The 27,264-nt window shown below is 50.3% G+C and overlaps 1 protein-coding gene across 3 annotated transcripts in view; it reads left to right on the top strand.

The window, feature by feature from the left end:
• Window positions 1–1,837: 1,837 nt before the first annotated feature.
• cebpg (CCAAT enhancer binding protein gamma) overlaps window positions 1,838–27,264 on the top strand; it is a 43,875-nt gene continuing 18,448 nt past the window's right edge. The window contains exon 1 of one of the 3 annotated variants that reach the window (XM_085991903.1): window positions 1,838–1,965. The gene's annotated coding sequence lies outside the window, so the exon portion shown is untranslated. Of the gene's footprint in view, window positions 1,970–27,264 lie in introns of all 3 variants that reach the window. The other 2 variants (XM_085991902.1, XM_085991904.1) reach the window with 2 other exon arrangements.

The following is a 27,264-nucleotide window of genomic DNA, read 5'->3' as shown; positions in this document are numbered from 1 at the left end:
TACTGAGGGAGTGCTGCACTGTCGGAGGGGCGGTACTGAGGGAGCGCCGCACTGTCGGAGGGGCAGTACTGAGGGAGTGCCGCACTGTTGGAGGGGCAGTACTGAGGGAGCGCCGCACTGTCAGAGGGGCAGTACTGAGGGAGCGCCGCACTGTCGGAGGGGCAGTACTGAGGGAGCGCCGCACTGTCGGAGGGGCAGTACTGAGGGAGCGCCGCACTGTCGGAGGGGCAGTACTGAGGGAGTGCCGCACTGTCGGAGGGGCAGTACTGAGGGAGCGCCGCACTGTCAGAGGGGCAGTACTGAGGGAGCGCCGCACTGTCGGAGGGGCAGTACTGAGGGAGCGCCGCACTGTCGGAGGGGCAGTACTGAGGGAGCGTCGCACTGTTGGAGGGGCAGTACTGAGGGAGCGCCACACTGTCGGAGGGACAGGACTGAGGGAGCGCCACACTGTCGGAGGGGCAGTACTGAGGGAGTGCTGCACTGTCAGAGGTACTGGCTTTTGGATAAGACGTTAAAGCGAGGCCCTGTCTGCTCTGTCAGGTGGATGTAAAAGATCCCATGGCACTATTTTGAATAAGAGCAGGGGAGTTCTCCCCGGTGTCCTGAGGCCAATATTTATAATCATAATCATAATCAACTATATTGTCATTGTTAGTGCACAAGTGCAGTACAACGAAATGTAGGCTTGTGGCTCCCGAGAGTGTACATTTAGATTAAGACATTTAAAGATTCAACATACATTTGGCTTGTAATACATTAACATAAACATAACCATAATAAAGTGCATTGGCAGATGTGCAGGCTTTAGAGTTTATTTGTGGAGTTCAGTAGGATGACAGCCCTGGGAAAGAAGCTGTTCCTAAATCTGGTCATTCGGGTGCGAATGCATCTGTAGCGCCTCCTAGATGGCAGGAGGGCGAACAGACTGTGGCTGGGGTGGGTAGGGTCTTTGATGATGGACCGTGACCTCCGTAAACAGCGTTTCTGGTATATGTGCTCTATGGCCGGTAGCCGGGTGCCGGTAATGCGTTGGGCAGTTTTGACTACCCGTTGTAGGGCTTTCCGGTCATAGTAGCTACAGCTGCCATACCATACTGTGATACAGTTTGTCAGGATGCTCTCTATTGTGCAGCGATAAAAGTTAGAGAGGATCAGGGGTGACAGGTTACATCCCTTCAGCCTCCTTAGGAAATATAGGCGCTGCTGGGCCTTCTTCACCAGAGAGGAGGTATTGAGGGACCAGGAGAGGTCTCCCGTGATGTGGACTCCGAGGAACTTAAAGCTCAACCACCATCACTAAAACAGATGACCTGGCCATTATCACATTGCTGTTTGTGGGAGCTTGCTGTGCGCAAATTGGCTGCAGCATTTCCTACATTAGAACAGTGACCACACTGCAAAAATCAATGAATTGGCTGTAAAGGGTTTTGGGACTTGTGCAGGTTGTGAAAGGCGCTGTCGAAATGCGAGTCTTTATTTACACAAAGCCTTCACTTTGCGCCACACGTGTGAATTGTGTTACAGCAGGAATCAGGCCTGATCAATGTGACCTTCTGATTGGCTGCAGCAAGTACCCAATCAGCGAGGATGGGAATGGTTTCCATCCAATGAGCGCAGCCGAGGTGCACGTTGATTGGTTATCGCAGTTGTCAATTAGAAGGAAGGCGGGTCCAGCATGCGAGTCCTGCGCTGCAATTGGTGAACAAAGTTCTCAATGGGCGGACGGGCACCCAGGCGAGCGTTCCGATTGGTCAGTCGCCGACCGGATTACGTCACTTTTACGAAGCTGAGTTGTGATTGGCTGGTGTCGACGTCAATCAGCCAGGGGTTGCGTCATGCCTGGAATGGAAGCCTATCATTAGACAGCGGCGCGGGTGATGGACAGGGAGGCGGTGCCTGCGGCTCGCCGTTCGCCGACCGCCGTCTGAGGGAAAAAAAAATCAAAATAAAGGTCGGCGCCGAGAGGCAGGTAGGCCCGGGCCCGGGGAGGAGGGCGGCAGGACAGGCCGAGGCCCGAGGAGGGCGAGAGGCCGCGGAATTGGGCGGTGGGGCTGAGGCCCGGAGAGGGAGGCCGCCCGCCCGCCTGCCCGGGTGCCAGCGGAGGCGTGTCGCTGGGGAAGTTGATATTTGTGGGAGCGGGTCCGGAGCCGCCGTCAGTCTCCACCCCCACACACACACACACACACACACACACACACACACCCTCTCTCCCTCTCTCTCTGTCCCCCACCCCCCCCTCTCTCCCTCTCCCGGCCCAACCAGGGGACAGGCTATTCTGGATCCGGTACTGTGTAATGAGAAAGGGCTAATCAATAATCTTGTGGTAAAGGGGCCTTTAGAGACAAGTTCAGATTCAGATTCGATTTATTTGCCATATGTAACAAGTACAATGGAATGCTTGTTCCCCGTCGGGGCGCGTCAGCTATACATACAGCGCCGCGTTCAGAGTCAATACAATGGCTTCCCGTGGCAGTGGGAGCACGATGTCCCTCCGCCGCTCCGTCCTCCTCTTCACCGCGGCTTCCTCCTCACTGTTGCCGGCTCCACGTGTGGTGGCCTGCTTCTCCCGCTCTGGCCACCATGCCCGGCTCCCCCTCCTCCCATTCGGACTGCGAGTTACCCGAAATGGAGCTGCCGGCCGACGTGCTGCAGCGTGTCGTGAGTCTGCTGCTGCTGCTCGTTGCGCTGCGCTCCTCTGCCCGACTCGCCGAACACATCGTCGGGATGTGAATGCTCCAATTCGGCCTCCTCTTCACCGTCGCCGGCTCCACGGCCAGGGGCCTACTTCTCTCTCTTCACGGGCCGGCCTCTGGCCGCCATGCTCGGCTCCCCTCCTCCCAGTCGGAATTCCTTCCCGCTGAGGAGCTGCAGGCCGATGTGCTCCAGCGGGTCGGCTTGGCTGCTGCTCGCCGCGCTGCCTCTGCCCGACTCGCCGAGCACCTCGCTCCGCTTGCGGGAGCGAGCGGCGAGAGCTGGCCGCCCGAAAACGGGAGAGCGATCTCGGCACCGGCCGCTATCTGTACCATAATATGATTGCATTTTACATTAAGTTTGAGAGTGATGTAGTCCAATCTGAAACTAAGGTCTTCAATCGAAACAGAGGAAACTACAAGGGTATGAGGGACAAGTTGGCCATGGTAGATTGGGAGACTACACTGAAAGGTATGAAGGTGGACATACAATGGCTAACATTCAAGGAATTAATGCATAATTGGCAACAAACATATATTCCTCTAGGGCATACGATGGTATGAGGCGCAAGTTGGGTAGGTTTGATTGGGGAATGCTAAGGTTTGACGGTGGATAGGTAATGGCAAACATTTAAGATCGCATGGATGAACTACAGAATTTGTTCATCCCTGTTTGACATAAAAATAAAACAAAAAGAGTGACTCAACTGTGGCTAACAAGAGAAATTAAGGATAGCATAAGATCCAAGGAGAGGACATATAAATTGGCTAGAAAAAGAAGTAAACCTGAGGATTGGGAACAGTTTAGGATTCAGCAAAGGAGGACAAAGGGATTAATTAAGAGGGGGAAAATAGAGTATGAGAGTAAGCTTGCAGGGAACATTAAAAACTGACTATAAAAGCTTCTATACATGTGAGGAGAAAAAGATTGGTGAAGTCAAGCGAAGGTCCCTTGCCGTCAGAATCAGGGGAATTTATAATGGGGAACAAAGAAATGGAACACCAATTAAATACATACTTTGGTTCTGTCTTCACAAAGGAGGACACAAATAACCTCCCAGAGATGTCAGGGAACATGGGGTCTAATGAGAGGGAGGAACTGAATGAAATCAGTATTTGTAGGGAAATGGTGTTAGGGAAATTGACGGGATTGAAGGCGGATAAATCCCCAGGGCCTGATAATCTACATCCTGGGGTACTTAAGGAAGTGGCCCTAGAAATAGTAGATGCATTGCTGGTCATCTTCCAAAATTCTATAGACTCTGGAACAGTTCCCATGGATTGGAGGGTAGCTAATGTAACCCCACTATTCAAAAAAAGTGGTAGAGAGAAAATGCGGAATTATAGACCGGTAAGCCTGACGTCGGTAGTGGGAAAAATGCTAGAGTCCATTATAAAGGATGTAATAGCAGAGCACTTGGAAAAAAGTGACAGGATCGGACAAAGTCAACATGGATTTACAAAAGGTACATCGTGCTTGACTAATCTACTGGAATTTTTTGAGGATGTAACTGGTAGAATAGATGAGGGAGAACCAGTGGATGTGTATTTGGACTTTCAGAAGGCTTTCGATAAGGTCCCGCATAAGAGATTAGCGTGTAAAGTTAAGGCACATGGGATTGGGGGCAAGGTACTGACTTGGATAGAGAACTGGTTGGCAGACAGGAAGCAAAGAGTTGGAATAAATGGGTCTTTTTCCGAGTGGCAGGCAGTGACTGGTGGGGTACCGCAGGGATCGGTCCTAGGACTCCAGCTACTCACAATATATATTAATGATCTAGACGAGGGAACTAGATGTAATATCTCCAAGTTTGCAGACGACACAAAGCTGGGTGGGCGTGTGTGCTGTGAGGAGGATGACGAGAAACTCCAGTATGATTTGGACAGGTTGGGTGATTGGGCCGATGCATAGCAGATGCAATATAACGTGGATAAATGCGAGGTTATCCACTTTGGTGGCAAAAACAGGAAGGCAGATTATTATCTGAACGGCAATAGATTGGGAGAAGGGGAAGTGCAACGAGACCTGGGTGTCCTTGTGCACCAGTCGCTGAAGGTAAGCATGCAGGTGCAGCAGGCGGTTAAGAAGGCAAATGGTATGTTGGCCTTCATAGCGAGAGAATTCGAGTACAGGACCAAGGATGTCTTGCTGCAGTTGTACAGGGCCGAGGTGAGACCACACCTTGAGTATTGTGTGCAGCTTTGGTCGCCTTATCTGAGGAAGGATGTTCTTGCCATGGAGGGAGTGTGGTAAACCACTGTTTGTATTCCTGTTTGTATTCCACTGTGTACATGCCTGGACATGCCTCGGCTGACTCCTCCCACAGGTCCTAGTATAAAGGTGACTGCTCCCCAGCCCTTAGTATCCTGGACCGGTCGACCACTCGAGGCAGACCTCCATTCTGTTGTTAATAAAAGCCTTTAGTTACTCTTCTAACTCTCAGTCTTTTATGAGTAATTGATAGCGCATCAATTTTATTAACAACATTTTTATAATGGAGAAGATCCTCACACCAGCATGCCTGGACTTAGATCATCGGGAGGCGAACTCATCCACCAAGTTTACTCACTGGCTTAAGTGTTTCGAAAAATTCCTGACCGCCTCCGAAGCAATCAAATCGGACGAGGACAAACTGGATGTCCTGACCTCCAAAGTGAACCACCGAGTGTACTCGGTCATCCAAGACGCGACCTCGTACGCGGATGCTATCAAGCTCCTCAAGGACCAGTACACGCGCCCAGTGAACGAAGTGTACGCCAGGCACCTCCTGGGGAGTCGTAAACAACAACCTGGGGAATCGACCGTGGAATACCTTCAGGCACTGTCTGTGCTTGGCCGGGCCTGTGGTTGTAAGGATGTAAAGGCCGCCGTGTACACAGAGGAACTTATCCGGGACGCTTTTGTAGCGGGCCACAGATCCAATTACACACGACAGCGACTGTTGGAGCAGAGTAACCTCGACCTCAACAAGGCCTCTGAACTCGCACTATCGTTGGATGCAGCCTACCAGGGCATGGATGCCTACTCCTCTGCACCGTGGACGCCGCGGGGAATGACAGCCTGGGACACGGTAGGACCGCCTCATAGCGCCGTGCCACCCCAGCCACACCCCAACAACGGCCCAACTACCGCAGCAGTGTCCCAAGGCCAGACAGCAGTGCCCCAAGGCCAGAAATGCTACTTCTGTGGCCAGGCAAAACACCCCAGAGCGCGCTGCCCGGCGAAAAACGCGATCTGCTCGGGCTGCGGGAAGAAGGGACACTACGCTAGCGTCTGCAGGGCCAAAGCCACCCCGAACCCCAGCAGCGCCGCGTGTGGGCCATGCGGGCCGCCATTTTGGACCTCCCCGGCCGTGTGCGAATCACCGGTACAGCAGCCATTTTGGACGCCTCCAGCCACATGGGGATCATGGACGCCGCCATCTTGGACGACAGCCGGGACGCAGCAGGCCCCTGACACCGCCTCATCTGATACCCGCAGCGACACACCGACCCCTACGCTGGCATCCGTTACACTGGACCAAGCGAGACCGCACCAACTGGCCAGTTCCACAATGGACATTAAGGTAAATGGTCACGATACAATCTGCCTTTTTGACTCTGGGAGCACGGAGAGCTTCATCCACCCCGACACGGTGCGGCGTTGCTCTCTCCCAGTCCTGCCTGCGCAACAGCGGATTTCTATGGCCTCCGAGTCCCAGTCGGCGGACATCGGCGGCTACTGCGTGGTGACACTCGTAGTAGACGGGACCGTGTACGATCATTTTAAACTTCTGGTCCTGCCTGACCTCTGCGCTGCCGTCCTGCTGGGGTTAGATTTTCAGTGCCACCTTAAAAGTGTTACGATGGCGTACGGTGGACCCCTACCCCCACTCACAGTCCGCAGCCAGCAGCTTCCAAATTGCCCGCCGCGCACCAGGTGCAACCTCTCCACACTCAGAGTCACCCCCCCCACCACTGTTTGCTAACCTCACCCCCGACTGTAAGCCCATCGCCACAAAGAGCAGGCGATACAGTGCCGGGGACAGGGTTTTCATTAAAACCGAAGTGGAGCGGCTCCTGAAAGAAGGGATTATTGAGGGCAGCACCAGCCCCTGGCGAGCCCAGGTTGTGGTCGTTAAGACCAGCGAGAAGCAGCGCCTGGTCATCGACTACAGCCAGACAATAAATCGCTACACCCTGCTGGACGCCTACCCACTCCCCCGTATAGCTGATATGGTCAACCAGATCGCGCAGTACCGCGTCTTCTCGACCATTGACCTGAAATCAGCGTACCACCAGCTCCCCATCCGCCCTGAGGACCGCCAGTACACTGCCTTTGAGGCAAACGGCCGCCTCTATCACTTCCTTAGGGTTCCCTTTGGCGTCACCAACGGGGTCTCCATCTTCCAAAGGGAGATGGACCGGATGGTAGATCAAAATGCGTTGCAGGCCACTTTCCCATATCTGGACAATGTGACCATCTGCGGCCGTGACTTGCAGGACCATGACGCAAACCTCGAAAAATTCCTCCGCACCGCCCAACTCCTAAACCTGACATATAACAAGGAGAAGTGCATATTCCGCACAAACCGCCTCGCCATCCTTGGCTGTGTTGTGGAACACGGAGTCATCGGCCCCGACCCCGACCGGATGCGTCCCCTTATGGAACTTCCACTGCCCCACTGCCTCAAGGCCCTGAAGAGGTGCCTAGGGTTTTTCTCCTATTACGCCCAGTGGGTCCCCTACTATGCGGACAAGGCCCATCCGCTGATCAAGTCCACCTCTTTTCCCTTGACGGCAGAGGCCCGCTTAGCCTTCCACCGTATCAAGGAGGACATTGCCAAAGCCACCATGCACGCAGTGGACAAATCCATCCCTTTCCAGGTGGAAAGCGACGCGTCCGACTTTGCCCTGGCCGCTACCCTCAATCAGGCGGGGAGACCCGTGGCCTTCTTTTCACGAACCCTCCAAGGCCCGGAGACCAGACACTCCGCTGTTGAGAAGGAGGCCCAGGCGATTGTGGAGGCTGTGCGTCATTGGAGGCACTAACTGGCCGGAAAACGATTTACCCTGCTCACTGACAAGCGTTCAGTTGCTTTTATGTTTAACAACAAGCAGAGGGGCAAAATCAAAAATGACAAGATCTTGAGGTGGAGAATCGAACTTTCCACCTACAACTACGAAATCTTGTACCGGCCAGGGAAGCTAAATGAACCCCCGGATGCGCTATCGCGTGGCACCTGCGCCAGCGCGCAGATCGATAGACTACGGGTCCTCCACAATGACCTCTGCCACCCGGGGGTCACCAGGTTCTTCCACCTCATCAAGGCCCGCAACCTGCCTTACTCTATTGAGGAGGTCAGGACCATGACCAGGAACTGCCAAGTCTGCGCTGAGTGCAAACCACACTTTTATAGACCAGACAGGGCCCACCTGATAAAAGCCACTCGCCCCTTCGAGCGCCTGAGCGTTGATTTTAAAGGGCCTCTCCCCTCCTCCGACCGCAATGTGTACTTCCTCAATATTATTGATGAGTACTCCCGTTTCCCGTTCGCCTTCCCCTGCCCGGACATGACCAGTGCCACGGTCATTAAATGTCTGAACAACCTCTTCACCCTGTTCGGCTTCCCCAGCTATATCCATAGCGACCGGGGCTCATCGTTTATGAGCGACGAACTCCGTCAGTACCTGCTAACTAGGGGTATTGCCACAAGCAGGACCACCAGTTACAACCCCCGGGGGAACGGACAGGTGGAAAGAGAAAATGCGACAGTTTGGAAGGCCGTCCTGCTAGCCTTAAAGTCTAGGGGCCTTCCAACCTCCCGCTGGCAGGATGTGCTCCCCGATGCGCTCCACTCTATTCGGTCACTGCTCTGCACTGCCACTAACGCCACCCCTCATGAGAAAATGTTTGTCTTCCCAAGGAAGTCCACATCAGGGACATCGCTACCGCCATGGCTGACGTCCCCAGGGCCGGTCCTACTGAGAAGACACGTGAGGACCCATAAAACGGACCCCCTGGTCGAGAGGGTCGACCTCCTCCACGCCAACCCCCAGTATGCTTACATCGCATACCCGGACGGGCGGGAGGACACAGTCTCCATAAGAGACCTTGCACCCTCGGGGACCACAGTAACCCACTACCCACTACCACCCCCCCCCACGATCCGATATCCAGCCCCAGCAGACGGCAGGCCTGGGCCCCGCGACCCGCTCGACATCTACGAGGACGACACGCCTGTGCCACAGCCTACGCTGGACTCGACGCCGGAAGCTTCACTACCCCTGCCGTCGCCACGCCGATCACAGCGGCAGACAAGACCTCCGGAGAGACTCCAATACACTAACTTTTAATACACTTCACCCCGCTGGACTCAATTTTAAACAAGGGGTGAATGACCTACGAAGAGAGATTAAATAGTTTGGGCTTGTACTCACTGGAGTTTAGAAGATTGAGAGGTGATCTCATCGAAACATATAAAATTATGGCAGGCCTGGACAGGCTGAATTCAGAGAGAATGTTTCCAATGGCCGGGGAGCACAGAACCAGGGGCCACAGTCTAAAAATAGCGGGCAAATCATTTAAAACAGAGATGAGGAAGAATTTCTTCACTCAAAGAGTGGTGAGCCTGTGGAATTCCCTGCCACAGAGGGCTGCGAAGGCTAATTCAATAAATATTTTCAAGAGAGAATTGGATATATTTCTGACGGCTAAGGGGATTAAGGGTTACGGAGAAAAGGCGGGGACGGGGTACTGAACTGGTAAGATCAGCTATGATCTCAGACGAAGATCAGCCATGATCTCATTGAATGGCGGAGCAGGCTCGAAGGGCCGAATGGCCTACTCCTGTTCCTATCTCTATGTTTCTATTCCTGTTTGTATTCCACTGTGTACATGCCTGGACATGCCTCGGCTGACTCCTCCCACAGGTCCTAGTATAAAGGTGACTGCTCCCCAGCCCTTAGTATCCTGGACCGGTCGACCACTCGAGGCAGACCTCCATTCTGTTGTTAATAAAAGCCTTTAGTTACTCTTCTAACTCTCAGTCTTTTATGAGTAATTGATAGCGCATCAGGGAGTGCAGCGAAGATTCACCAGACTGATACCTGGGATGGCAGGAATGACGTATGAGGAGAGATTGGGTCAATTGGGCTTATGTTCGCTGGAGTTTAGAAGAATGAGAGGGGATCTCATTGAAACTTATAAAATTCTGACAGGACTAGACAGACTAGATGCATGAAGGATGTTCCCAATGGTGGGGGAGTCCAGAACCAGGGGTCACAGTCTAAGGATAAGGGGTAAGTCATTTAGGACAGAGATGAGGAGGAATTTCTTCACCCAGAGAGTGGTGAACCTGTGGAATTCTCTATCATAGAAGGCAGTTGAGACCAATTCATTAAATATATTCAAGAAGGAGTTAGATAGATTTCTTAAGGCTAAAGGGATCAAGGGGTATGGGGAGAAGGCAGGGACAGGGTACTGAATTTGGATGATCAGCCATGATCGCATTAAATGGCGGAGCAGGCTCGAGGGGCCGAATGGCCTTCTCCTGCTCCTATCTTCTATGTTTCTGTAAAAACCCAAAAGGAAAAGTGATCCAACCATGGCTAACAAAAGAAATTAAAGCTAGTATTAAATCAAAGGAGGAAGCTTATAAAGTTGCCAGAAAAAGCGGTCAGCCTGAGGAATGGGATCTTTTTAGAAATCAGCAAAGGGGGACCAAGAAATTGATAAAGAAAGGGAAAATGGAATATGAGCACAAACTAGCGAAAAATATAAAAACGGATTGTAAAAGCTTCTATAGGTATGTGAAAAGGAAAAGACTGGCAAAGGTAAATGTAGGTCCTTTACAGTCAGAGACGGAAGAATTTATAATGGGGAATGAGGAAATGGCTGAGAAATTAAATAAATACTTTGTTTCTGTCTTCACGGAGGAAGACACAAAAAACCTCCCAGAAATATGAGAAAACCAAGGGTGTGACGAGAATGAGGAACTTAAAGAAATTATTATTAGTAAAGAAACAGTACTAGCAAAATTAATGGGACTAAAAGTCGATAAATCCCAAGGACCGGATGACCTACATCCTAGGGTTTTGAAAGAGGTGGCCATTGGGATAGTGGACACATTGGTTGTCATCTTACAAAATTCCATAGATTCTGGAACGGTTCCTGCAGATTGGAGGATAGCAAATGCAACCCCGCTATTTAAGAAAGGAGGGAGAGAGAAAACAGGGAACTACAGACCTGTTAACCTCACATCAGTAGTTGGAAAAATGCTGGAATCTATTCTAAAGGATGCAATAACTTGGCACTTAGAAACTAATAGTAAGATTGGGCAGAGTCGACATGGATTTATGAAAGGGAAATCCTGTTTGACAAACCTATTGGAGTTCTTTGAGGATGTAACTAGTGGAGTAGACAAAGGGGAACTGGTAGATGTGGTGTATTTGGATTTTCAGAAGGCCTTCGATAAGGTCCCACACAAGAGGTTGGTGAACAAAATTAGGGCACATGGAATTGGGGGTAATATACTAGCATGGATTGAGAATTGGTTAACAGACAGAAAACAAAGAGTAGGGATAAATGGGTCTTTTTCAGGATGGCAGGCTGTGACTAGTGGGGTACCGCAAGGATCGGTGCTTGGACCCCAGCTATTCACAATCTATATCAATGATTTGGATGAGGGGACTAAATGTAACATTTCCAAATTTGCTGATGATACAAAGCTAGGTGGCAGTGCCAGTTGCGAAGAGGATGTGAAGAGGCTTCAAGGGGATCTCGACAGGCTCAGTGAGTGGGCGCGAACATGGCAGATGGAATATAATGTGGATAAATGTGAAGTTATCCACTTTGGTAGAAAAAACAGAAAAGCAGAGTATTTCCTAAATGGTGAAAGATTGGGGAATGCAGATGCTCAAAGGGACCTGGGTGTCCTTGTACATGAGTCACTGAAAGTGAATGTGCAGGTGCAGCAAGCCATTAGGAAGGCAAATGGTATGCTGGCCTTCATTACAAGAGGATTTGAGTACAGGAGTAAAGGAGTCTTACTCCAATTATATAGGACCTTGGTGAGACCACACCTGGAGTACTGTGTACAATGTTGGTCTCCTTACCTAAGGAAGGATATACTTGCCATAGAGGGAGTGCAACGAAGGTTCACGAGATTAATTCCTGGGATGGCGGGACTGTCGTATGAGAAGAGATTGAGTAAACTAGGCCTGTATTCTCTTGAATTCAGAAGAATCAGAGGGGATCTCATTGAAGCATACAAAATTATTACAGGGCTTGATAGGATGGCTGCTGGGAGAATGTTTCTCTTGGCTGGGGAATCTAGAACCATGAGCCTCAGGATAAAGGGTAGGCCATTCAGGACTGAGATGAGAATCTCTCTCTCTCTCTCTCTCACCCACCCCCCCCTCACTCAGCATAATGCTACCTGAAGCTCAGTCCCAGCACCTGGGCTAAGTTACCCATGGAATGATGTAATGACACTGGCTCCCTTACCCTGAAGCCATTGTTGTCGGTACAGTACCCACCACCAACACCATCTCTCTCCCTGCCAACTGTCTGAGGCTGAACCACGCTGTTCACAGCCTTGGTGTCATATTTGACCCCAACCTGAGCTTCCGGCCACATATTCTCGCCATCACTAAGACCGCCTGCTTCCACCTCCGTAACATCGCCCGACTCCGCCCCTGCCTCAGCTCATCTGCTGCTGAAACCCTCATTCAGGCCTTTGTTACCTCTAGTCTTGATTATTCCAACGGTCCCCTGCCTGGCCTGAAATCTTCCACCCTCCGTACATTTGAGCTTTTCCAAACCCAGCTGCCCAGTGTCCTAACTCTCACCCAGTCCCCTTCACCCATCACCCACTGTGCTCACTGACCCGTGTCCTAACTCTCACCCAGTCCCGTTCACCCATCACCCCCTGTGCTCACTGCCCCGTGTCCTGACTCTCACCTAGTCCCGTTCACCCACCACCCCCTGTGCTCACTGCCTCGTGTCCTAACTCTCACCCAGTCCCGTTCACCCATCACCCCCTGTGCTCACTGCCCCGTGTCCTAACTCACACCCAGTCCCGTTCACCGATCACCCCCTGTGCTCACTGCCCCGTGTCCTAACTCACACCCAGTCCCGTTCACCCATCACCCCCTGTGCCCACTGCCCCGTGTCCTAACTCTCACCCAGTCCCGTTCACCCATTACCCCCTGTGCTCACTGCCCCGTGTCCTAACTCACACCCAGTCCCGTTCACCCATCACCCCCTGTGCTCACTGCCCCGTGTCCTAACTCTCACCCAGTCGCGTTCACCCATCACCCCCTGTGCTCACTGCCCCGTGTCCTAACTCACACCCAGTCCCGTTCACCCATCACCCCCTGTGCTCACTGCCCCGTGTCCTAACTCACACCCAGTCCCGTTCACCCATCACCCCCTGTGCTCACTGCCCCGTGTCCTAACTCTCACCCAGTCCCGTTCACCCATCACCCCCTGTGCTCACTGCCCCGTGTCCTAACTCACACCCAATCCCGTTCACCCATCACCCCCTGTCCTCACTGCCCCGTGTCTGAACTCGCACCCAGTCCCGTTCACCCATCACCCCCTGTGCTCACTGCCCCGTGTCCTAACTCGCACCCAGACCCGTTCACCCATCACCCCCTGTGCTCACTGCCCCGTGTCCTAACTCGCACCCAGTCCCGTTCACCCATCACCCCCTGTGCTCACTGCCCCGTGTCCTAACTGGCACCCAGTCCCGTTCACCCATCACCCCCTGTGCTCACTGCCCCGTGTCCTAACTCGCACCCAGTCCCGTTCACCCATCACCCCCTGTGCTCGCTGCCCCGTGTCCTAACTCGCACCCAGTCCCGTTCACCCATCACCCCCTGTGCTCACTGCCCTGTGTTCTAACTCACACCCAGTCCCGTTCACCCAACACCCCCTGTGCTCACTGCCCCGTGTCCTAACTCGCACCCAGTCCCGTTCACCCATCACCCCCTGTGCTCACTGGCCCGTGTCCTAACTCACACCCAGTCCCGTTCACCCATCACCCCCTGTGCTCACTGCCCCGTGTCCTAACTCACACCCAGTCCCCTTCACCCATCACCCCCTGTGCTCGCTGCCCCGTGTCCTAACTCACACCCAGTCCCGTTCACCCATCACCCCCTGTGCTCACTGCCCCGTGTCCTAACTCACACCCAGTCCCGTTCACCCATCACCCCCTGTGCTCACTGCCCCGTGTCCTAACTCGCACCCAGTCCCGTTCACCCATCACCCCCTGTGCTCACTGCCCCGTGTCCTAACTCACACCCAGTCCCGTTCACCCATCACCCCCTGTGCTCACTGCCCCGTGTCCTAACTCGCACCAAGTCCCGTTCACCCATCACCCCCTGTGCTCACTGCCCCGTGTCCTAACTCGCACCCAGTCCCGTTCACCCATCATCCCCTGTGCTCACTGCCCCGTGTCCTAACTCACACCCAGTCCCGTTCACCCATCACCCCCTGTGCTCACTGCCCCGTGTCCTAACTCAAACCCAGTCCCGTTCACCCATCACCCCCTGTGCTCACTGCCCCGTGTCCTAACTCGCACCCAGACCCGTTCACCCATCACCCCCTGTGCTCACTGCCCCGTGTCCTAACTCGCACCCAGTCCCGTTCACCCATCACCCCCTGTGCTCACTGCCCCGTGTCTGAACTTGCACCCAGTCCCGTTCACCCATCACCCCCTGTGCTCGCTGCCCCGTGTCCTAACTCACACCCAGTCCCGTTCACCCAACACCCGCTGTGCTCACTGCCCCGTGTCCTAACTCGCACCCAGTCCCGTTCACCCATCACCCCCTGTGCTCACTGCCCCGTGTCCTAACTCGCACCCAGTCCCGTTCACCCATCACCCCCTGTGCTCGCTGACCTACATTAGCTCCCGGTCCGGCAACGCCTTGATTTTAAAATTCTCATCCTTGTTTTCAAATCCCCCCCTAGCCTCGACCCTTCCCATCTCTGTAATCTCCTCCAGCCCGACAACCCTCTGAGATCTCTGCGCTCCTCTAATTCTGCCCTCTTCTACTTCTCCCACTCCCTTTGCCCCACCATTGGCGGCCGTGCCTTCAGCTGCCTGAGCCCTAAGCTCTGGAATTCCCTCCCTAAACCTCTCCGCCTTTAAAATTTACGTCTTTGAACAAGCTGTTACTACCTGTTCTAATATCTCCATCATCGGCTCGCTGAACGTTTTGTCTGATCACGCTTCCACGGAGCACCTTGTGATTTTTTAATGTTAAAGGCAGTATATAAATGCACGTTGTTGTTGATGGCAAAATTGTAGTTTCTGTGCCTTTGGATTCGCAAACCAGGCTTGAAGTGTGGTCAGTGCAAAGAGAACCAGGCCTCTGCTCGCCTGTGGCCTGGAAACAGCCGTGCATTTTGCCTCTCCAAAGGACACCTTGAGGTGTATAACACCAGGCACAGAGCTTCGAATCGAGCTCCACTCGGGAGATTTTGAAGGGTTCACGAGGTTAGACTGAGGGCCCGGCACATCGCCCACGGCCAGTGTCCCATTCCGTATTGTTGCAGCATATTCTAATAAAATAGATAAGCACATGAGGGAGAAAGGACTCGAAGGATAAGTTGATGGGGTGAGATGAAGAAGGGTGGGAGGAGGCTGGTGTTGATGGGGTGAGATGAAGAAGGGTGGGAGGAGGCTGGTGTTGATGGGGTGAGATGAAGAGGGGTGGGAGGAGGCTGGTGTTGATGGGGTGAGATGAAGAGGGGTGGGAGGAGGCTGGTGTTGATGGGGTGAGATGAAGAGGGGTGGGAGGAGGCTGGTGTTGATGGGGTGAGATGAAGAAGGGTGGGAGGAGGCTGGTGTTGATGGGGTGAGATGAAGAGGGGTGGGAGGAGGCTGGTGTTGATGGGGTGAGATGAAGAGGGGTGGGAGGAGGCTGGTGTTGATGGGGTGAGATGAAGAGGGGTGGGAGGAGGCTGGTGTTGATGGGGTGAGATGAAGAAGGGTGGGAGGAGGCTGGTGTTGATGGGGTGAGATGAAGAGGGGTGGGAGGAGGCTGGTGTTGATGGGGTGAGATGAAGAGGGGTGGGAGGAGGCTGGTGTTGATGGGGTGAGATGAAGAGGGGTGGGAGGGGGCTGGTGTTGATGGGGTGAGATGAAGAAGGGTGGGAGGAGGCTGGTGTTGATGGGGTGAGATGAAGAAGGGTGGGAGGAGGCTGGTGTTGATGGGGTGAGATGAAGAGGGGTGGGAGGAGGCTGGTGTTGATGGGGTGAGATGAAGAGGGGTGGGAGGAGGCTGGTGTTGATGGGGTGAGATGAAGAAGGGTGGGAGGAGGCTGGTGTTGACGGGGTGAGATGAAGAGGGGTGGGAGGAGGCTGGTGTTGATGGGGTGAGATGAAGAGGGGTGGGAGGAGGCTGGTGTTGATGGGGTGAGATGAAGAGGGGTGGGAGGAGGCTGGTGTTGATGGGGTGAGATGAAGAGGGGTGGGAGGAGGCTGGTGTTGATGGGGTGAGATGAAGAGCGGTGGGAGGAGGCTGGTGTTGATGGGGTGAGATGAAGAGGGGTGGGAGGAGGCTGGTGTGGATGGGGTGAGATGGAGAGGGGTGGGAGGAGGCTGGTGTGGAGCATGAACTCCGGCCCGGACTGGTTGGGCCGAATGTCTGTGGTGTAAAAGTCTATGTAATAAAATCAATTTCTGCATTGATGGCACTGTTTTCCTTTGGATCTTTAGGAAGTTAGGAGAGTGATCCTCATCATTGTGTGGAATAGCCAGCGAGAGAGCGAGGTGCACTATGTACGCGGAGAGACAGTATAGGTAACACACTCGCTATAAGCATAGAAAGAAAAAGGGTGCAGTCAGCAGACATTATACCCAGAGACTGAGGGTATAGTCAGCGTGCATTATGCAGACACAGCTGCTTGAGTGTTCGAGAGATTAAAACATGTTTGATTCACATGGCGGTCAATAAGGGACTATAGAAGTTCATGGTGAATGCATGGAATGAGGAAGTAAGTGGATAAGTTAACTTAAAACATTTTGTTTTTTAAAAACACATGTTTTATAAATAGGGTCACAGACCATGACAGTGTCAGCTTCTCTGGGCCAGATGGTCGTGGGTTCACAGCCCCACTCCAGAGACTTGAGCACCTAATCCAGGCTGACACTCCAGTGCAGTGCTGAGAGAGCTGCACTGGCAGGAGGTGCCATATAACCATGGCCCTGGATGCCCTCTCGGGTGGACGTACAAGATTCTCTCTCACTGTTTGAAGAAAATCAGGGAGTTGGAAGGATGTCAAAGAGAAGGTGCATGGATATTTATTAAAAATTATATTAAGGATCATGGTTTTGGTAGATTATATATAGAATAACAGATACCCGGGAGTGAGTTACAGGCTGGAATCTAATCGGGGGGTTTATATATAGAATAACAGATACCTGGGAGTAAGTTACAGGCTGGAATCTAATCGAGGGGTTTGGGGGGTTTATATATAGAACAACAGATACCCGGGAGTGAGTTACAGGCTGGAATCTAATCGAGGGGTTCGGGGGGTTTATATATAGAACAACAGATACCCGGGAGTGAGTTACAGGCTGGAATCTAATCGAGGGGTTCGGGGGGTTTATATATAGAACAACAGATACCCGGGAGTGAGTTACAGGCTGGAATCTAATCGAGGGGTTCGGGGGGTTTATATATAGAATAACAGATACCCGGGAGTGAGTTACAGGCTGGAATCTAATCGAGGGGTTCGGGGGGTTTATATATAGAACAACAGATACCCGGGGGTGAGTTACAGGCTGGAATCTAATCGAGGGGTTCGGGGGGTTTATATATAGAACAACAGATACCCGGGAGTGAGTTACAGGCTGGAATCTAATCGAGGGGTTCAGGGGGTTTATTTATATATAGAATAACAGATACCCGGAGTGAGTTACAGGCTGGAATCTAATCGAGGGGTTCGGGGGGTTTATATATAGAATAACAGATACCTGGGAGCGAGTTACAGACTGGAATCTAATTGAGGGGTTCAGGGGGCTTATATATAGAATAACAGATACCCGGGAGTGAGTTACAGGCTGGAATCTAATCGAGGGGTTCGGGGCGTTTATTTATATATAGAATAACAGATACCCGGGAGTGAGTTACAGGCTGGAATCTAATCGAGGGGTTCGGGGGTGAAACTTTATTGCTGTGGTTTACAAGCTAATCTGAGCCGGAGATGATTCGATGGTGGTGTCAGTCCTTGCTGTCTCTAGTTTTCCCTATGGTTGTGGCTGATGTTGAGCCGCAGTGCTGCCCAATCCATTGGAGCCTGACGTATACGCTGACAAACTCTGACTAATTGGGGCCCAGATTTATTGAGCGATCAACAGTTGATTAGAGGAACAGTTCAGTCTACGTATCTAACACAGCGAGCAAGGGTATATGGTCATGATTCAAGACTGCCGTGTGTTTGGGAAGTTGACATGACGTTGAGAGTGATGTTACTGCGATTATTTTTTGAACTTGTGCTGAGAGTAGATCGGAAGCCTTGAAGTGACTGGCTGTAAACTCCGTGTGTGGAGAGGTGGGCGGTGGGTATTTGGGATTATCTGGGAACTGGGAGTGCCCTTCGTATCCTTGCTGCCAGAAACAATTGCTAGTTGTTGCATCATTACTGGATGTAAAGTGAGGAAGTGAGATGTGTGCTGATAGTGGATACCTGGCAGAGGTTAGAGGACAGTAACATTATCAGTCAGTCATCGTGCTCACCCTGCTTATTTAGTGTTAATACACCAGGGGTAAATTCACACACTTTAATATTGTGTGCTACTCAGCATTGCTCACACCACCAGTGACACAGGTACAACCAGCAATTCTCCCCCCTTTTTGAGGTCTGTTTGGCTCGGTTTGTAGCGCTCCCACCTCTGGAACAGGAGGATGTGGGCTCCAGCCCCACCCCAGAACTTGAGCTCCTAACCGCGAGTGGAGGGAGTACTGTCTCTATCATACTCTGATAGGGTGAGACTTAAACTGGATATTATTCCTGTTACTCGGACGATAATCGGGCTGGTATCCTGAGCAGTTCGGCCTGTGTACGTCATCCAACTGGGTCTTGTGTTGTTCCTGGAGTGGCGCTGCCACGTTTTAGTCTTGCGTCGATCAGAACTATTTTTTTTAAAAAGCAGTGTAGTTTGTTTATAGTTTTTGCTTAAATTTGGATTGTGTCCGGATAGGATATTTTGAGCTCGGGTTAAACGTTGGTGGTTTCAGAGCAGCTACTGTTGAGTCTAATTTGAAGTGATTTTAGGGGAGTTGAGAACTTTTTTCACCCAGAGGGTGGTGGGAGTCTCACTCCGAGACATTTAAAAAGTACTTGGATATGCACTTGAAGTGCTGTAACCCACAGGGCTACGGACCGAGAGCTGGAAAGTGGGATTAGGCTGGAGAGCTCTGTCGGCCGGCACAGACACGATGGGCCGAATGGCCTCCTGTGCCGTAAATTTCTGTGATTCTATAATTGAGAATATTGCACAAGAAATGTAATATAATGGCCCAGAAATTCGGGTCCCAACGGGTGAGTACGCACGGGGTACTCACCCGTGGACCCGATGGAAGTGCCGGTTTCTTGCATGCACTGTGCGTGCGCGGGAAACCGGCGCTTCTGTTCCTCCGAACGAAGGGGTTCAGAGGTGGAACGCGTGCGCGCGGGAGTCTGCGCGTGCGATTTGAACTTGCGTGTTTTTTTTAACAGGTTTTTCCGTGAGGGTAAGTCTTTAGATTTTAGAAATGTAAAAACCATTTTAAAAGGTAAGTGCTCAATTTATTAAAATTAAAACATTTTTTCCACAGGTTTATTATTTTTAAATACTTTAAAGCAAGGTAAGTTTATTTTTAGCCCCGTTTTTTTATAACATTATTTTTTCAAAAATTTAAATTATTGTTTAAAATAGTTATTTAATGTAATTTATAGTTTATTTAAAAAGTGTGATTTAAAAAAAAAAAAAAATTATTTGAAGGTTTACTGTTATTTTGGGGCCCGTATATTCATAAGTTTAGACAGGTCTTCCTGTCAATCTTATGAATGGGCTTTTCCCTCCTCTGATTGGCTGCCCATGGCTCACGTGATCCCAGGGGACGCATTGCACTAACTACGCCCCTGGGACACACAAGCACAGCGCGCCGGGAGTTGGAGCAGGCCCCGGAGCGGAATTCCACGGGAGCCCAGAGCTCAACTGCCGGCGCGCAAGGTAAGTGCAGGTCGGGGGCTTGCACCCGCGGGAAGCCCCCGACCCGAATTTCTGGGCCATTGTACTGTACTAAAGTGTCTTAGGTTTAGTGTGATTCTCCCCCCCTCCCCCCACCTTATTGATTCCAAAACTGCCATTTATAAGCTCAAAATACTCACTCTGAATGCAACTCGAGTTTAAAAGCACAAGTCTATAATTGAACTGGTTTGAGGTTTTCAATTTAAATAGATAAATATAGAATGGAATTGTCAGTGCTTTATGCTGGCAGCACTGGCTATCTTTAGGACACTGGGTACTGGGAGTGAGTTACAGGCTGTGGCCTAACCAAAGGACTCAAATTACATCATAAACTGCCCGAATAACACCGAGCATTTTATAATCAGAACACCAGGTCGAGGTTGCAGCCTTGTAACCACTCCTGTCTGTGCTTTTTTTACACTGGGAGCTGGCATTGTTTCGGGTGTTTGGTATCTGCAAGTCTTTCGGGCATGTCGTCTGTTCACTGTGATGGTGTGTTGACATCGGCGCTGAAGGATAAATGACCTAATCATTCCTATCTGTCTGCATGACGCTCGTGCAACTCCAGCAATGATTTACCCTTGCTCCCTTGCAGCATCACTGGAGTACCTCAGGGGTCCAACCATGGCCCTTCATAAGAACGTTAGGAGCAGGAGTCGGCCATACGGCTTGCTGTACCTGTCCTGCCTCTTCCTGTCTGCAGCTTCCATATGTACCCAGCTCTATCGCTCCACCATTTCTCTTAACCACCTCTCTGCCATCAGGTAACGATGAATCACAATTTCCTTCAGCTGAACATCAGACCGGCTGAAGCAGTCATTCTCGTCCTTGCTATAAACTCTGCTCCCTTGATGCCACCCCTCTCCCCAGCTAAGGCTGAACAGAACTATTTGCAGCCTGGTGTAGTTTTGACCCTGCACTGAGCTGAATGCCCCACATCCTCTCTCTCCAAGTCTGCCCGTGGGGCAGTGCCCTCCCCCTCTGCTGCCCGAACTCTTATCCATGCCCAGAATCGGTTAGCGCGACGCTTTCCTTGCTGGCCTACCATCATCCACCCATACTAATAGAAGTACAGTAAATGGGTATGATGTAATTACCATTACAGAGACATGGTTGCAGGGCAATCAAAGCTGGGAACTGAATGTTCCAGGGTACTCGACATTTAGGAAGGACAGACAAAAAGGAAAAGGAGGTGGCGTAGCGCTGTTAATAAGGGATGAGATCGGTACGGAAGTGATAAAAGATCTTGGCTTGGCAGATCGTGATGTAGAACTGGAATCAGTTTGGGTGGAGCTAAGAAACAGCAAAGGGCAGAAAACATTGGTGGGAGTTGTGTATAGGCCACCAAACAGTAATAATGGTAATGTAGGGCACAGTATCAATCAAGAGATTAGAAGTGCATGTATAACAAGGGCAATACGGTAATCATGGGGGACTTTAATCTACATATTGACTGGGCAAATCAAATTACCACTAATGGTGTGGAGGACGAATTCTTGGAATGTATGCGAGATGGTTTCCTGGATCAGTATGTGGAGGAACCAACCAGGGAACAGGCTATTCTGGATCTGGTACTGTGTAATGAGAAAGGGCTAATCAAGAATCTTGTGGTAAAGGGACAAGTGACCATAATATGATTGAATTTTACATTAAGTTTGAGAGTGATGTAGTCCAATCTGAAACTACAGTCTTCAATCTAAACAGAGGAAACTACAAGGGTATGAGGGACAAGCTGGACATGGTAGATTGGGAGACTACACTAAAAGGTATGAAGGTGGACATACAATGGCTAACATTCAAGGAAATAATGCATCATTTGCAACAAACATATAGGGCATAAAAACCCAAAAGGAAAAGTGATCCAACCATGGCTAACAAAAGAAATTAAAGCTAGTATTAAGTCAAAGGAGGAAGCTTATAAAGTTGCCAGAAAAAGCGGTCAGCCTTGTGTATGTAATATGTGTGCTACTTTGAACCTATGGACAGGACTGCACTACTTGTAGGGCGTAGTGATACGCAGTACCACTCCTGGCCATAGGGGTATAAATAGTACTGTGGGTACTGATCTCCCCTCAGTTCCCGCCTGTGGGCATGAAGTAAAGACCTACGTATAGTCCCTACCTCCAACCAGTAAAGACCTGTTTGAGTTATACGTTTAAGTCTTTGTGTTAATTGTTCAATACAATACACATACTTAACACTGGCGACGAGTCAGGTTCTTACCCTGCGGCAGTTGAAGAGAGGTTTCAAACATCACCACCCCACTAGAAGCGACAGGCTTTAGGACTCTGAAGCCTCCATCAGCGACTGAGCACTGGAGTGCAGCAGCCGTCCTGACAGCTTCCAGCGACTGACAGAAGTCTTTCTGCAGTTTCCTTGTTCAACCTAGGTGGTGGGGTAAGCCGTGCAGCGTTGGCTGCAAAGACAGGGCTGGGGAAGTTGGAGAAGATAAGGGCGATCGCAATCCCTGATAAGAGCCGCGGTGAAACGCGCGAGCGGGTAAGCCAGAGCCCGGGAGGGAGCGAGCAAGAGCCGCGCGAGCGGGTGAGCCAGAGGCCGGGAGCCGCTTCAAGTGCGAGGCGCAGCGCGGGCCAGCGATCGGGACCAAAGATAAGGGCCGCACTCGGACTGAAAGGCGCGGCGGCTGCAGAAGCTCAAGGTGCGAGAGCCGCGGTGCACAGCGCGGGCTATCGATCGCGGCGAAGATAAGGGCCGCACTCGGGGGCTGAAGGGAGACGGCGTCGGGGGACGGGTGAAGACCGCCAAGTGCGGGAAAACCGCCATTTTGTGGGCGGAGGACGACGGCAAGAGCGGGAAGCCGCCATCTTTGATAACAAGTAAACAAAATAAAATCTGAGAAATTGCAAATCTACAATGCCTAAACACGGGAATATTAGCACCTTTGATAGTGACCTCGAAGATTGGGCCATATATGTTGAAAGAGTAGAAAATTATTGTAAGGCCAATAAAATTCGTGACCAAGATAAAGCTCTAACATTATTAAATTTAATGGGTGCGAAGACATACGGGCAATTGAAACACCTGTTATCACCAGATGAACCGGCGGATAAGACGTTCGATGAGATTGTTACTGTCCTGAAAGATCATCTAAACCTCACGCCGCTGATGCTAGCGGAACGATTTAAATTTTACGACAGAAGGCAGCTACAGCATGAAAGCAATGCTGAATATTTGCTGGAATTGCGTAAATTAGCGAAATATTGCCAGTTTGGAACGGGACTGACAGATGCACTACGAGACAAATTTGTGTGTGGTTTATTTAAACAGGATACACAAAAGCGACTGCTCGAGGAGAATGAGCTGACGTTTGAGAAGGCGGTCACTATGGCAGCAGCACACGAAGCCGCAGCGAGAGGCACGGCAGTAATGCAGCTACAGTCACCGGAGCTCAGTGCACACAAATTGGGTGTGAGTTCTGGCAAATGTTATCGTTGTGGAAAGACAACGCATGATCAGAACCAGTGTTGGTTTAAAAACCAAGAATGTAGAACTTGTGGTAGGCTTGGACATATAGCTAGAGTATGCAGGTCAGGGAAGAAGACCAGCAACAAGAAGTCACCGCAAGGAAAATACGCAAAGGTACACAAGGTGACCGAACAGGAGTCCGATTCAGACGCTAGCAGTAATGAACTGGCTAGCTTAAGCTGTAATGAACTGGCTAGCTTAAGAGTACTCAACGCTGGTAAGGGTGCAGACCTCCAGACAATTTGGGTCACTCTTCAGATAGAAGGAGTCCAAGTAAAACTGGAATTGGACACTGGATCGGCATTGACGGTCATAAATAAGAAAGATTACGGAAAGTTATTCCAACATATTCCCCTACAGGATACGGGGATTATATTGAAAACATACACGGGGCAAAGAGTGTACCCCATCGGGAAAATAGAGGTTGCAGTGGTCCACAAGGGCGAAGACAGTCAAATAATGGACTTATATGTGATATCTGAAGGAGGTTCTCCACTACTAGGACGGGAGTGGATTAGGAAAATGAATATGGACTGGCATTTCCTACAAACAATAACGAGTGAGAACTCGGTGAAGATAGTCGGCCCAGACTCTGGAACGGATGATGGTAAGCCCAACCCATGTGCAAAAGACAAAGTTTCAGCACAGAATTCCACTGAGCAACAACAACATAGTTTAACTGTGGATTCTGAGTCTGGCAAGTCTACTGATGTGCCCATTTCTGAGGGACACCGGGCTCGAACTCAACTCCATTTCAAACTACAACAGCAATTAGAACAAATGCTTCGCCGTTTTGAGCAAGAGTTGAATGCAACGAAAGAGTTCTTTGATATAGAGTTGGAGAATCTGGAAAGACAACAGAAGCAGCTGATGGAGAAAATGGAGCAGGAGCACACAAAACGTCTGATGCCAGAGGAGTTAACGGTCAGCCAACTCCTGCATATGCTGAAGGACAGGACTCTGAAATGGGAAAAACTTGAACACGAACTTCAATATTCAAACGAAAGGGGTTCGGAGCTCTCAAAGGTTATTGGAAGAGCTGAGGTGGCAACACAGACTGAGATGACTGCAACAGAGCAGCCCTTGGATGCCAAAAGTACGCTGACTCACGTCAACGTAGAACAACAGACCGCTGAAACAGCTGCTCCGGTAGAGGGATTGAATAGTCCGATCAATCAATCTCCAAAAGAAGTTGAAGTAGTAAAATCTCAAATGAGGTCATTAGTAAACGACTTGCTGAAAGCCCAGAAAAAGCTGGGTGAAGAGGTACACATGAAGAAGCCTCTTCAGGAAAGATGTCTGGACTTGGAACAAAAGCTGGCTAACGCCCAGCTGGGTATGGAGGAAATAGAAGACCCTCTCGCTGGCCTAGATCAGGACGACACCGAATATTACTATGTCCTGTCCTGCCCAACTTGTAACTTCGACTCCCACCATACAGAAATCATGGAGGAGCACCGAAAGTCTACGGAACATGGGGAGAAGGTGGCTCTACTACGGAAAAAGGAGGAAGAGAAGGAGGAACTGCGCATGCAGCTGGCAGCTGACAGTGGAGCCCAGAGAGTCTCCAAGAAGCAGAAAAGGAAAAGTCGAAACAGAAGATGACCCATCTGAACCATTATTACCTCTACCAAATCACACACGTCCCTCCGAACGGAGCCAATTCAGTTCGGAAGTTCAAACTGTTAAATCCATGGAAGGACTATTGGATGAGTCACTCCAGCAACGTGAACCGACTACACCACAGAGATTGAATCTGTGAACTGTTTTCCGCAGAGACTGAATCTGTGATCTGTTTTGACATGAAGTTATCTATGTTATTCTGTTATGTAAACCTGAAGTTATATATGTCTATATGTTATTACGTTATGTTAAATGGGGAGATGACTGTAAAGCTAGGAAGGGAGGAATGTTGTGTATGTAATATGTGTGCTACTTTGAACCTATGGACAGGACTGCACTACTTGTAGGGCGTAGTGATACGCAGTACCACTCCTGGCCATAGGGGTATAAATAGTACTGTGGGTACTGATCTCCCCTCAGTTCCCGCCTGTGGGCATGAAGTAAAGACCTACGTATAGTCCCTACCTCCAACCAGTAAAGACCTGTTTGAGTTATACGTTTAAGTCTTTGTGTTAATTGTTCAATACAATACACATACTTAACGAGCCTGAGGATTGGGATCTTTTTAGAAATCAGCAAAGGGGGACCAAGAAATTGATAAAGGGAAAATGGAATATGAGCACAAACTAGCAAAAAATATAAAAACGGATTGTAAAAGCTTCTATAGGTATGTGAAAAGGAAAAGACTGGCGAAGGTAAATGTAGGTCCTTTACAGTCAGAGACGGGAGAATTTATAATAGGGAATGAGGAAATGGCAGAGAAATTAAATGAATACTTTGTTTGTCTTCACGGAGGAAGACACAAAAAACCTCCCAGAAATATGAGAATCCCAAGGGTGTGACGAGAACGAGGAACTTAAAGAAATTATTATTAGTAAAGAAACAGTACTAGCAAAATTAATGGGACTAAAAGTCGACAAATTCCAAGGACCGGATGACCTACATCCTAGGGTTTTGAAAGAGGTGGCCACTGGGATAGTGGACGCATTGGTTGTCGCCTTCCAAAATTCTATAGATTCTGGACCGGTTCCTGCAGATTGGAGGATAGCAAATGCAACCCCGCTATTTAAGAAAGGAGGGAGAGAGAAAACGGGGAACTACAGACCTGTTAGCCTCACATCAGTAGTTGGGAAAATGCTGGAATCTATTATAAAGGATGCAATAACTGGGCACTTAGAAACTAATAGTAAGATTGGGCAGAGTCAACATGGATTTATGAAAGGGAAATCCTGTTTGACAAACCTATTGGAGTTCTTTGAGGATGTAACTAGTGGAGTAGACAAAGGGGAACCGGTAGATGTGGTGTATCTGGATTTTCAGAAGGCCTTCGATAAGGTCCCACACAAGAGGTTGGTGAACAAAATTAGGGCACATGGAATTGGGGGTAATATACTAGCATGGATTGAGAATTGGTTAACAGACAGAAAACAAAGAGTAGGGATAAACGGGTCTTTTTCAGGATGGCAGGCTGTGACTAGTGGGGTACCGCAAGGATCAGTGTTTGGGCCCCAGCTATTCACAATCTACATCAATGATTTGGATGAGGGGACTAAATGTAACATTTCCAAATTTGCTGATGATACAAAGCTAGGTGGCAGTGCCAGTTGCGAAGAGGATGTGAAGAGGCTTCAAGTGGATCTCGACAGACTCAGTGAGTGGGCGAGAACATGGCAGATGGAATATAATGTGGATAAATGTGAAGTTATACACTTTGGTAGAAAAAACAGAAAGGCAGAGTATTTCCGAAATGGTGAAAGATTGGGGAATGCAGTTGCTCAAAGGGACCTGGGTGTCCTTGTACATGAGTCACTGAAAGTGAATGTGCAGGTGCAGCAAGCCATTAGGAAGGCAAATGGTATGCTGGCCTTCATTACAAGAGGATTTGAGTACAGGAGTAAAGGAGTCTTACTCCAATTATATAGGGCCTTGGTGAGACCACACCTGGAGTACTGTGTACAATTTTGGTCTCCTTACCTAAGGGAGGATATACTTGCCATAGAGGGAGTGCAATGAAGGTTCACGAGATTGATTCCTGGGATGGCGGGACTGTCGTATGAGAAGAGATTGAGTAAACTAGGCCTGCATTGTCTTGAATTCAGAAGAATGAGAGGGGATCTCATTGAAGCGTACAAAATTATTACAGGGCGTGATAGGATGGATGCTGGGAGAATGTTTCCCTTGGCTGGGGAGTCTAGAACCAGGGGCCACAGCCTCAGGATAAAGGGTCGGCCATTGAG

Source organism: Somniosus microcephalus, chromosome 6 (assembly GCF_052327205.1).
Source record: "Somniosus microcephalus isolate GS21.2 chromosome 6, FLI_Smic_1.0, whole genome shotgun sequence".
Lineage (NCBI taxonomy): Eukaryota > Metazoa > Chordata > Chondrichthyes > Squaliformes > Somniosidae > Somniosus > Somniosus microcephalus.
This window is presented reverse-complemented; position numbering and strand designations above follow the sequence as displayed.